The sequence below is a fragment of the Tenrec ecaudatus genome, chromosome 3, assembly GCF_050624435.1.
Source record: "Tenrec ecaudatus isolate mTenEca1 chromosome 3, mTenEca1.hap1, whole genome shotgun sequence".
Classification (NCBI taxonomy): domain Eukaryota; kingdom Metazoa; phylum Chordata; class Mammalia; order Afrosoricida; family Tenrecidae; genus Tenrec; species Tenrec ecaudatus.
In genome coordinates this window covers 159,008,673-159,021,955 of record NC_134532.1, presented here as the reverse complement: position 1 = coordinate 159,021,955, position 13,283 = coordinate 159,008,673, and the positions used below count along the sequence as shown (strand labels likewise).

General features: G+C 38.4%; 1 non-coding gene across 1 annotated transcript; it reads left to right on the top strand.

Moving 5' to 3' along the window:
• Positions 1–11,329: 11,329 nt before the first annotated feature.
• On the top strand, positions 11,330–11,518 carry LOC142443916 (U2 spliceosomal RNA). The gene has a single exon (XR_012783640.1). It is a non-coding gene; the product is annotated as a U2 spliceosomal RNA (small nuclear RNA).
• The last annotated feature ends 1,765 nt before the right edge of the window (positions 11,519–13,283 follow it).

The window sequence follows — 13,283 nt, the reverse complement described above, 5'->3', positions numbered from 1 at the left end:
CCAGGGACTGGCTCTCAATAAGACGTCCGAAATATGTAAGACCAAGTTTATCTACCCTTATCTCTAAGGAAAACATTGGTCGTACCTGTACAATGAGATCTGCTTGTCCTTTTCGAAGTTCATTGTACTTTCAAATATTCTCATCAATTTAAATGCATCAATTCTCCTATGGTCTTCCCTATGCAATGTCCAACTTTCCCATGAATATGATGCAATGGAGAATATCAATCAGTTTTGGTCATATGCTATAGCCTGAAATATTTGGGTGTTGACCAATCCTTTGGGACATAGTTTTTCCTTGAATTTTTCAACTTTGTGTTTATGATCACTACATTGTTAATTAAAAAAAACATTTTATTAGGGGCTCATACAACTCTTATCATAATCCATACATATACATACATCAATTGTATAAAGCACATCAGTACATTCTTTGCCCTAATCATTTCAAAGCATTTATTCTCCACTTAAGCCCTTTGCATCAGGTCCTCTTTTTTCCCCCTTCCCTCCCTGCTCCCCGCTCCCTCATGAGCCCTTGATAATTTATAGATGATTATTTTGTCATATCTTGCCCTATCCGGCATCTCCCTTCACCCCCTTTTTCTGCTGTCCATCCCCCAGGGAGGAGGTCACATGTAGATCCTTGTAATTAGTTCCCCCTTTCCAACCCACTCACCCTCTACCCTCCTAGTATCGCCCCTCACCCCCTGGTCCTGAAAGTATCATCTGCCCTGGATTCCCTGTGCCTCCAGCTCCTATATGCACCAGTGTACAACCTCTGCTCTATCCAGACTTGCAAGGTAGAATTCGGATCATGGTAGTTGGGGGGGAGGACACATACAGGATCTGGGGGAAAGCTGTATTCTTCATTGGTGCTACATTGCACCCTGACTGACTCATCTCCTCCCCTAGACCCCTCCAGATAGTTAGACAGTTATTTAGATAGACCTGTGGAAATAATAACATGCACAAATCAAGACAGAGGAAAACAAAGCAAAAGTATACAACAGAACAACAAAACAGCAACAACAAACCACTGACAAAGAACAAAACAAAACACATCAAGAAAGAAAAGCTTGTAGTTAGTTCAAGGATTGTTTGTTGGCCTTTAGGAGTGTTTTCCTGTCCAGTCTGTTGGGGCACCACGCCCTGGCCCCAAAGTCCACTTTCAGCATTCCCTGGGGACCTTGATGCTCCATTCCCTTGATGTTCTGCTGCACTCCCCCAGTGCTTTGCCTCCGTGTGGTGGTATCAGGTTAGGTGCAATTCTCAGACTGTGTCTCTGGTGCTGTCCCCTGTATCGCCCTTAGTCACTGAGGGGCATCATGTCTCATAGTGGGGCCAGCCATGTTATCCTCTCTGTGGACTGGCTGCTCTAATAAGGAACATCATCTTCATGGCCTGATGGGCCAGGCTGTGTTCCACTGTCTCCTGCTCTCCCTTCATCTGCTCCTGTGTGCTCTGATCAGATGTGTCCCATTGTTAATTTTTGCTCATCACTCAATTCACTGCCATAGCAATTCTATAGGAAAGAGCTGGATTTTCCTTTAGGTTTGTGAGATTATATAGCTTTATGAGCATGGAAAGCCTCATCTGTTTCCTTCAATGTGGCTAGAAGTTTCAAACCGATGACCTGGTGATTAGTAGCCCAAGTACAACCCACTACACCATTAGTGCATAAGTAGGGTTGTATGAGTTGAAGTGGAGTAATGGCAATGAGTTTGTTGACTATAGACACCTTCAATATTATACGGGGAAGTTTTGCTTATTTTCCCAACTCTTTTACCTTAAATTGCTGATCATATTTTTTCCTTGAGGCTTTTAATTCCATATATTTGTGCATTTTTGTTTATGAACTTTATTTTTTCTCTTGACCCATTCATTGAAATATTTCTTTTCAGATCCTGTATTTTGCCATTTCTTTCATTCACATTGGATAATCTATATTGAAGAGCAAGTTTCAGAGTCTCTACAGTCATGTATTTTGGCCTTTTCTTTCTTTCCTGTCTTTCGATGAAAACTTATTTTTGTTTTCATTATGACACCATTCCTATGCATGCTACGCAGATATAAGGTTTTAACTCTCTACAGTGAATTGGAGGAGATTTATTTTAAACTTCTTTGTGGAGGAGTCATAAACATGATAGCTAATGCCACAGAAAAAGGCTAGTGGACACCCCGTATAGAAAGATTGCGGGGAGAAGACAGCCAGACAGGGTGCAGTATAGGACCAATGAAACATACAATTTTCCTCTAGTTCTTTATTTTTTTAAATCATTTTATTGGAGGCTCATACAATTCTTACCACAATCTGTACATACATCTATTGTGTCAAGCACATTTGTACATTTGTTGCCATCATCATTCTCAAAACATTTGCCTTCTACTTGAGCCCTTAATATCGGCTCCTCACTTTTCCCTCTCCCTCCCTACTCCCCCCTCCCTCATTAACCTTTCATAATTCATAAATTATTATTTTGTCATATGTTACACTGTCTAACATCTCCCCTTACCCACTTCTCTGTTGTCCATCCCCCAGGGAGGAGGTTACATAGCTTCTTGTAATCGGTTCTCCCTTTCCACCCCGCATTCCCTCCAAATACATCCTCTCCCCCAACTATCATTATGCCAATTCTACCTTACAAATCCGGTTAGATCAGAGGATGTAAACTGGTACAGATAAGATCTGGAAGCACAGGGTTTATCCACAAGAGAGAACCCCTCAGGCCCAATAATGTGAGTAGTGATACCAGTAGGGGAAGGGGAAGGTTGGGGAGAAAAGAGGAACCGATCACAAGGATCTACATATAACCCTTTCCCCAGGGAACGGACAACAGAAAAGTGGATGAGGGGAGACATCGGTCCATGTAAGACATGAAAAAATAATACTAATTTATAAATTATCAAGTATTCATGAATGAGGGAGGGTGGGGGAAGGATGGGAAAATGAGGAGCTGATACAATGGGCTCAAGTAGAATGATGAGAATGATGATGGCAGAAAATGTACAAATATGCTTGACACAAAGGATGTATGTATTGAGCCCCCAATAAAATGATTTTTAAAAGGAAAAGGAAAATGTATTTAGATATAGTGGCCCTAGAGCTTACAATGGTTTTTCATAGTGAAAATAAACTTTATAACCATTTACCTTTAAGATATTTCTAAATTTGGGGGGTGGGGATAGAGTGGGAAATGTTCCTCTGAAGCCAACTCAGTAGTATTTTTAAGATTTAATATTCTATTTGACATTTTGTCTTTAGTGAGATGGCCATTCAGAATATCTAAAAGTAAGTGCTGACGGCATAGTAAAACAATTTTGTATATAAACTTCTAATGTTTGTTGGTTCTAATTTCTTTTCAATTAATAAGATCATATAAAGAATGTCCATAAATTATGACATAAAAATTAGGTCAGTTATACAAAATTGAAATGACCCATTCTCCAATTTTTAGGAAAAAGCTTCAGAGATATCTGTTTTTCTTAAAAACGTTATCTTTTTCTTTTTATGAATACTAGGTTATTGTGTTACAATACTACCCTCTGGTGGACTAAGAAGCCTATTTAGATTTTACATGTAACTATCTTACAGTACAAAAACAAAATAATTTCTAATTGAAGGTAAGATGTTATTTTTCTATGGAATATATCTTTATAATACCAAATAAAGAGAATTCACTTTATACATATTTTTAAATAAAATATTGTATCCTAAATTTTATATGCTGCATAACTGTTTACTTCACTACAAATTAATATGAATGAATTTGAAAGTTAAAGTTATATATTTAAATTTTAATGCCCTCTGTCTATTCAGTTTACTCCTAGTCCACATATTTGTTTTATGATCAAATTTTAAGATATGAATCATTTCTCTTTACTCTATAAGAAGTTTACTGCCAATCGACAACTTTATATTACTTCTTCCTATGTCTCATAGTTTTAGAGCACTTACATCTGAAGAGAGAGTAATAATTAAACCATTACTTAATGGATTCAGTAGTTTCTGTGTCTTCTAAAATCATTTCCATTGGAGTAAGTATGTCCTAACTGAAGGGACACAGTAGTGCTCCCTTACAGAACAGATTTAACTTATGAAACATAAGAACAGAACACTTGGTGAGCTGTGAGATGGAATTAAGCACATCATTCATTAGAGGAAAAAAAGAGATCATTAAAAGACAGAAGAAAAAGAATACAGTGGATGTCAAGAGAGACTGAAACTTGCAGTAGCAGCTCAGGTAAATGGAGTATATAATGAAGTAAAAGAGCAAACCCCAAAAGTTTAAAGGGCTGCTCCAGAAGAGTCAGTGTCACAGTGAAAGAAAAAAAAAAAACCTAGGCCTAGAAGGTCACAAAGGATGCATGCCACCAGCATATCTGAAGCTGAAAGAATGCAAGACAAAATAAAGCCTCAAGTTACAATCATGAAAGATTTTATAGGAACTATATTGAATAATGCAGGGAGTATCATAAGAACATGGAAAGAAAATACAAAGTCGGTGTAACAAAAAGAACTAGTGCAAAGTTAACCATTTCAAGAGGTAGCATAAGAAAACACCAATGTTACTGAAGGAAGATGTCCAAGCTGTACTCAGATAATTAGTGAAAATCAAGGCTGTAGGAAATGATTGAAATTAATTGAAATGTTTTAACAAGCTGATGAAGCATTGGAAACACTCACTCATCTGTATCAGGAAATTTGAAAGACAGCCATCTAGCCAAGTGACTGGAAGATATCCATATTTTACCCATTCCAAACCCAGGTGCCTCAATGAAATGTTCAAAGTATAAATCAATATGACTTATTCAAGTAAAACTTTACTGAGGATCATTCAACCATAGTTCCAGCAATACATGCAGACAAATCATCAGAGAAGCTGAGACAGGTGAAGAAGAATGCTGCATAGGGATTAAATGTGGGCTTATTTACAATCTGTGATAGCAGATGCCACAATTTTGCTTGCTGAAACGCGGAGGACTACAACTACTTACTGGTGAAAGATCGAGGGATTCGGCCTTAAGTAGGGATTACAACTTAATGTAGGGAAAATTTTAAAATCCTCATAATTGGACCAATGGGTAACGTCATTATAAATACAGGGAAGATTGAAGTTGTCAATGATTTTGTCTTGCTTGGATCCGCATAAAAGGTCATGGAAACATCGCAGCTCAGAGAGATCAAAGGATCTACTGCATTGGGTAAATCTATTCCACAAGATTCTTTATTGCAGTGAAAAGCAAGAATGTCATTTTGTGGACCAAGGTGTCCTGACCCGTATCATGTGCATGGTATTTTTGATCACTGCATGTGCACGTAAAAGTCTGATATTGAATGATGAAGATCAAAGAAGAACTGGCGAGTTTGAATTGTGGTGCTGGGGAAGAACTTTGCAAGTCTCCTGGACTTCTAAAATAACAAGCAAACCCGTCTTGAAAGAACGCTCTTTCGAGGCAATAATAGTGCTACTTCATCTCACATGCTTTAAATATGTTATCAAGCGAGATCAGTTCCGGAAAAGAACACATGCCTGCAAGAGTAGAGGCTCGGTGCTCAAGCAGCCCCTTCACACGATGGCTCGACAGCCGTAGCTGCAGCGATGGGCTCAAACATCAGAGCAGATTTGAATGTGGCACAGAACTGGACAGTCCTTCTCTCTGTACATAAGGCCGCGGTGGGGGGAAACAGAACGGACCCCCCTGACAACCGCAGCGCTGTGGGGTAAACGCTGGCCTGCTTAATCTCAAGGTTGGTGAAGACTACCAGGCACACCGCACGGGAAAAGGAGACTTTTTGGTTAAGATTTACAGTCTCAGAAAACAAAAACAGGGTTGCTATTTGTTGTAATCAAGTAAATGACAATGAGTTTGGTTTTAAATTAATTAAAGGAGCCCCAATGGCACAAGGGTTAAAGCGTTCAAGCGTCAAATGAAAGATCCGCAGTTCAGTCCATCAGCGGCGCTCTACAGACCGAAGATGTGTCATCTGCTTCTGGAAGATTCCCATCCTTGGATACCCCTGGGGCAAGTCTTCCCTGCCCCACAGGATCGCTATGAGTTCTAATGGGCTTAATGGCAATAGGAAGACAATGTAAACAAAATAAAATCACAGAGACTAAAGTTAAACATAATGCATTCTGGAAATTAACTACATATTTGTATACCAGGTGAACTATCTTTAAAGAAAAATATTTGAGGGTCATTCAGATCAAAATTGGTGACTGAATCCATTAAAGATATGTTTTGTACTTCCCATAATACTAACCTAGGTAAAGTTGCTTGGCTACTGAATTTCAATATACTGAAATCTTGATGATATTAAATTTACAGTGTTAATATGAAAATCAAATGAAATAATGCAGACAAAATGATCTAGTTCAATGTCTTAAAACATTTTCCTCTCTTTCTCCTTGTTTCAAACTGTTGTTGCTACTTTATGTTTCCAGACATGGCTTCATTCAGTTAAAATTCTTATTATAATGTGATATTATTTTTTAAAGTATTCTTAACAACTTGAGTGCTTCTAGCACAATTACTTATAAATGGAAACCTAATATGGTGTTTTGTAATAAGGCAGGCTTTGAGATGCTGTTTAATTAAAATAATTATTAATTATAGTGTGATCCGCTCTTTCTTACTGGAGAACTGGTGACAATGTAGTTTAGGTGTTGAGTTATTAATGACAAAGCCATTAGTTCAAACCCTCCAACCAATAGCAGGAAAAAAGACAAGTCTGTCTGTTCCCAATAAGATGTATAGCCTCAGCTCGGGTGTTGTAGAGTTTACCCACTGGGAACTTCAAAACTCAGCTGCTCCCAGGGAGAAAGATAAGGATTACTACTTTCATAAAAAGTAATTATCTCAGAAAACTATAGGGGCAATTCTATAGGATCACTATAGAGTAACCCTATAGAATTTGAGTCTAATTGGAATTGACTAGAAGAGAGTGACGTAAGGAGAATAGGTCAGAATTGAGACAATGGCAGTAGTTTGGTGGTATTTTTATTATTAAAGTTCCTTGTTGATTCTAATACTATCAATAAGTCAATATTTATTGTAATATTTAATTAAAAATTATAAGTAACTTAAAATAGAATGATTTTGAGCAAAGTAACTGAAATTCAGAGATTTGTGCTTTGGGCTTTATGTTGTTTTCAAATTCAAGATAATGTCTTTCTCCAAGGTTACGCAAAATAGAGTTCATACAATTGTATTAATCAGAAATGGAAAAGTTTTTAGGAAAAGTAGTTCTGCACAGTGATTAAAATATTTATTTATGAAACAGTTAACTCTAAGTATCTGAAAGGTTTTTTAGTAGCATTTATTAGTTTAAGATGGTTTGCACCTCTCTAGAATACTAGAAACTAGAATAAGATGCTTTTATAGATATTTTTAGAAAGAAAAAAAAATGTTAAACCTATCAATCAAATGGCTTTGCATAGTCTATAAAACACAAGTAAACATATTTCTAATGTTCTCTGCTTTTAGCCACGATCCATCTTATGTTCTCAATAATATCCTTTGTTGTCTATCTGAATCTGGCCTAAATTTCTGGAAGCTCCCTGTCAAAGTACTGCGGAAACTGTCTCACATACTTTTGACATGCTGTCAGGAGGGACTAGTCTCTGGAGAAGGACATCATGCTTGGGAAAGTGGAGGAGCAGCAAAAAGGAGGAAGACCTTTGACAGGATGGATTTACATAGTGACTGCCATGATGAGGTCAAAGCCACGCACACTTGTGAGGATGATGGAGGCCAGGGTGGTGTTTTGTTCTCTTGTCATGAGTGGTAACTGATTCGACAGCACTTAACAACGACCAAAGGCAATCTACTATGGCTTAAGTATAGCTTAAAATGAAAGGACCACCTTTTCCTGTGAAAATACCTTCTCCTTGGTGCCTCACTACACCCAATAATGAATGCTAACTTTTATTAAAATTCTATTTGCATAATAGTTATAAGCACTTTAGATGAATAAATAAAATTATTCATCCTCATATTAGATATTTGGAGAAGAAAATGCAAATACCATTCTTCAGATGAGGAAAGTAAGGACAGAAAGTTTAAGTTTATTGAACGAGAATGGACCACAGAAAAATGAAGAGAACAGCTATAAAGTTGCTGCAGTAATCTTGCAACGATCATTATTCTCACATAAACTAGGAAATTAAATATAGTTGAAGATGATTTGGTAAGTTAAGTTGTATTGAGGAGTTGAATATTTAAATACAGAATGAGAAGTTTTAGTGGAACAAGGAAGTTCAGCTTTTGATATGTTTAGCTTTATATAGTTCTAGTAAGTCCATAGCAAGGCAATGGAAATTATGTAACAACTAAGAAGTGTTAGTTAAAAGAACAAATTAGTGCTACTCAGCGTGCAAATGGAATAAAAAGTGTAACCATAAACATTGAATAAGATCCAAGAAGCTTTCCTAGGACAGTGGTTGCTTAAGCCCAGCATCCACCAGCCATTCCCCAAGAAAAAGATGTGGCTGAAAGGCTTTGATAAAGATGAAAAAACTACAAACTCACTGCCATTGAGTCCACTCAGACTCAAAGATGATTCTTCTATAGGACACAGTAGAACAGCACTTTTGGATTTCTAAGGCCATAAATCTTTATGGGAACAAAGAGCCTCAATTTTTATCCCAGGGAATAGCTGGTGCTTTCAAACTGCAGACTTAGACATAGCAGCTCAACTTCTGGTTCTTTGTCCCCAGGGCTGCCGAGGACACATACTGACTCGGAAAACCTGTGGAAAACCTCCACTCTGTCCTGTAGCATAGCTGTCAGTCGGAATCACTCCAAGGCAATGGGCTTGGTTTTTGTGCTGAAGGAGAAAGTCATAATCATTTTAATACAAGGACAGGGTAGGGAATAGGAGGTAGAGGGGAAACAAATTAGGAGTAGGGAGAAAACAAAACAAACCTTGCTTGCTGAAAGTAGGGCGGACTGGAGGCACTTGCTGAAGATCAAGGATTGTAGCCTGTAGTATGGATGACAACTCAAATGTAAAGAGGACACACATTCTCACAACTGGACCAATATGTGGTAGCAAACATCCTGGTAAACTGAGACAAGATCGAACTTCTTGAGCATTTTGTCTTTCTTGGATCCACGGTCAATGGTTATGGCAGCAGCAGTGACGACATCAAAAGGCGCATTCCATTAGGTACATCCGCTGCACAAGGCTTCTCTAGCGCTGCAAAGCAAGGGTGTGACTTTGTGGACTAAGGGGTGCCTGACCCAGGCCATGGCGTTTTCAATTGCCTGATATGCATGTGAAAGTTAGACATTGAATATGGAAAGCCAAAGAAGAGTGGTTCATTGTCAAAAGGTCTTTTGATAAAGACACTTAGTACAGAAAAAAAAGAAAGAAAAAATACTTTGTTAGTCTATGTTCCCTTGAAAAACAAAACAAGTGAATATATACGTATATATGAATATATATTCAGGAAAGTGGCCCACACAGTTGAAGGAATTATTAAATCTAGTTTGGTTCATGATTTTAATTGGAAGTTTATCTGACTCCTGCAGCTGCCAAATCCAACAAACTAGGAGGAGGGGAGATGAAACAGAAAGTAGGACAAGCACAGGCTGGTGGAAGCAAAGACAGATGAATCTAAGTTCAGAAAAGTTCTGTTTACACAGGGTCTCGTTGGGTCAAAACCAACCAGATGACACCGACCCTCAATGAAAGCAATTTGTCTGAAGTGGATGGTCTTTTCATGTTTTACAGTCTATTCTTAGATTAGCAGCCCTGTGGAACCCTGACCACATTGGTTGATCATGCTGTTACTGGAAATAACAGTGGCTTATGTTTCAGCATGACAACAGCACACAAGCAACAACTGCATTGCAAACGGACTCACAAGTGGTAAGAGCCTTGGGTAGAAGTGCCTTATTTAGAAATTTCACTCTACTACATTCTTTGTCATTGTGATGTTTACAGTCATGAGTCAATTTGGTTCGGCCATGATTCTCACCAGTTTGTAAAATATTGCATAATAATTTTAAATCTGATGGAAGTAACCAGTTTGAAGAGGAGTTTCCTTGAGAGTACATTCTGCATGCAATATACAAGGGCAAGCCCCACAAAACAAAAACAAACCCAAAAAACAAGCAACCAGAATCTTTTTTCAAAGCTCTTTGTTGAATTTCTTTTTACAAAATAATGTTATCACCTTCAAGTTACTCACCATTACACTTAACAAATTTGTCAAATCTGCCATTCTATTCTTGGAAACATTTTTCAAATTCATCTGTTTGGATGACCGAAAGCACTTCCCTTTTGCTTTTCTTCACCCCTTGTGCATTTTAGGTCAGTCATCCCCTTCTACCAAGTTAGTCTGAAGAAGTTTTCAGCTTTCCACTGATCCATGAATTTGGTAATTAATTGTTAAAATAAATGAACTCTTGCCAATATCTAAAACTGTATGAATTATTTCATTGAAATAATCTTCTCTCTATATATTTATTTTTACCTTCCATTTGTTTTGATCCCCTAGAGTTCCCAGGCTAAAATTTTGTTTGTAGGAGCACTTCTAAAGAAACAAAATCATTAGAATTCATTTTTCAGTTGATTTCCATGTCTCTCAAGTTGTAAATTGGCTACTGACTCTATCTCTATTGGTAAAGGGAACAATGCTAAGCCATGATATGATGTGGAGATAGATATATGGCAAATAACATCACTACTGGATCAGAATATTTTGGTAGATAAGGCTTACATATTTCACACTTTTCTATAATTTTGTGTTAGCAGCATAAGGAAGTTGTTTGAATTGTCTTAATTTTGTTAGGCAATGTGGTAAAAAAAGGGGGGGGGTGATTAGTATAAGGCTTCAGAGTTATAGTTCTAGTGTTTCATCAAAGACCTCAGTTATGCTACTTGCATCCTGAAAGAAAGTGCTGTTTCTTGTCATTACACAGCTGAAAATTAAATAGAGAACATCATTATAAGAGTGACTGAACTATAGCATAAACTGAATTCCCAAGTTCACATTGTGTCTGAAGTTAATGCAAATGAATTGATTAAGATGAAATGGTAACCTGATACTTCTTTTAGGGACATGTGTTAGATACACAGTAATTTTGGGAGGCCACCCCCCTAACTTTTATCAATGCATAGATTCTACCAGTTTTGCCAGGCAAGGATTTGTCTCAGTAAAACTATTACTCCTTTGAGTCCACTTTTGAAACCCCCATTGCTACGTCTGCAGAGTCTCTGCCTGAGAGAGGGCCTGCATGCGTTGACACTTGGGCCGTTTTCTTGGGCAGCTCCTGGGATATCACCTGGGGCAGATACTTTATAAGACATCACCGAAGGATCACTTCTCGGGCTTTTTGCTAAGATCAAGTGTAGTATCTGTTCTTATCACTTTCATATCTGATAAGTCCTCTATCTGACGTCAACATATTAAATGGATTTTTGGAGCAGGGAAATGCAATAGGAGTTTGCTCTACCCACTCCACGCATTGACATGGTATTGCAGCACCTCCTTTTGGGGGAAGAAAAAGAAGACTTTCCTGAATGTCCACATTACCCCCTTTCACCATCCATTTTTCCATCTAGTTCTATGTCGAGACTTAAGTCCTAATAAGCCCAAATAGGTAAAATACAATGTGTGATGGTGACAGTTTGGCTTGTATAGGAGATGAGGCTCAAGCCTCACTTGAAACACATTTGATTTATATGGGAGATGATATGTACTCGCATAGTTCCTCCTCCTGTCATAGTATCTTCTTATCCCAAGACTGTACTTATGGTCCTTGGGCAGCATCACTAGTTGACTGAGTGCATCAGAAGAAGAACCAAAAAGCGCTTGTTTGACACGTGGCTGCGAGGGAGAAGGCCAGAGAGAACACTATCTGCCAGCTCGACTGAGTAGTTTGGCAGACAGACCATTCTCCTTCAAAGGCTATCCAGTTAGTTTCCCTAACTGACTGCATAATTGTGTGTGTTGTCTGTGAGTTCTCTATAGCCAATGCAAGGGATTATTGGTATCAGAACTTCCCTCACAGAAGTCATTCCAGGGTGGATGCAGATTGGATTCTTAGTCTTCCTTGTATCGCTGGTAAGCATGAGGTGCTGTGAAAGAAGCAAGGATGTGATAAGTGAAACTTGATTCTTAGACGGTTACTTTGATTCTTCTTCCTGGAAGGGAAGGGAAGAAGGTTAAAGTACAGCTGGGGGCCGAATAGCTGCTCCTACCTGAAGCTGTCTGGAGGGAAAGCCAAACTGGTTAAAGAAGATCAACTTCTAGATGGCCACGATCTGGTCGGTAAGCCCTACCAGAGACACTAGGCCATATGTAGATGAATGATATTGCCCTGAGTGGAGAATAAAAAAAGTGAACCTAAGTGTTTTAAGGATAATGTGTTTAGAATGATCTCTTTAGATACTGGTTTGTGCTACCTAGTATTGTGAAATAGATACAAATATAAGATAAAGTGAATTTTGTTTTGTCTGAGTAGAGAGAGTTTATGAGCCCACTTTCATAGCCTCTACTTGCTTGTGTTTGCTAAAAGGGGATTTAGGCATTGCTTGGAAGAAACAGGCTTTTATTTTTAAATCAAAATAGAGTGTGTGGGCTTAGGGGAACACTTCATCCTCACCCAGAACCTTCAACACGCGGACATTAGCATTTGAAAAGACACTCTGACTTACTCAGGAAAGCTAGGAAAGCTGAGAGAATAGGACATTTACCTTTGAAGGCTAGACCTAGTGAAATACATACATTTCTTGGTGCTTCTAAATTCAAACAAGCAGTTTGCTTTGATGCACCTGTGCTGGAAAAGTCTTTACTCATTGAAAAACCTCTTGTTAAGACTGAATGCTAATGGAAGCTAGAAAAAGATCTGCATGTTTCTTATGGTACATACCTGGTTCCATTTATTCAGTGAAAAATGGGAAAATGTAGCCAAAAAGACAATCTGAGTTGGACTTATTCCATTGACACCAATTGAGGCTAGAGAAGAGAGAGGAAAGGAAGGCTGGCTGATCTGCAGTTTAATGAATTACGTGGTTCCTGCCTAGCAGGCCAGACTAGCCCTTGCAGCTGATGAGAGTGTGAGGAGGCATATGATCTGAGTGTAAGCAGGTGTGTGTTTGTGAAATTCCATCCTGCTGCTGGTGCCTATTTGACTTCTTTGGATGGGTAGAGCGCAGTTGACACCTAATAGGATGTGAAGAGAAAGATTTGGGGCTCTGTGACCTGGTATACACTGCCACAATTCTGGTGGTTTCTCTGCATGTGGATCTTCCGACTCAAAGGTAAAAA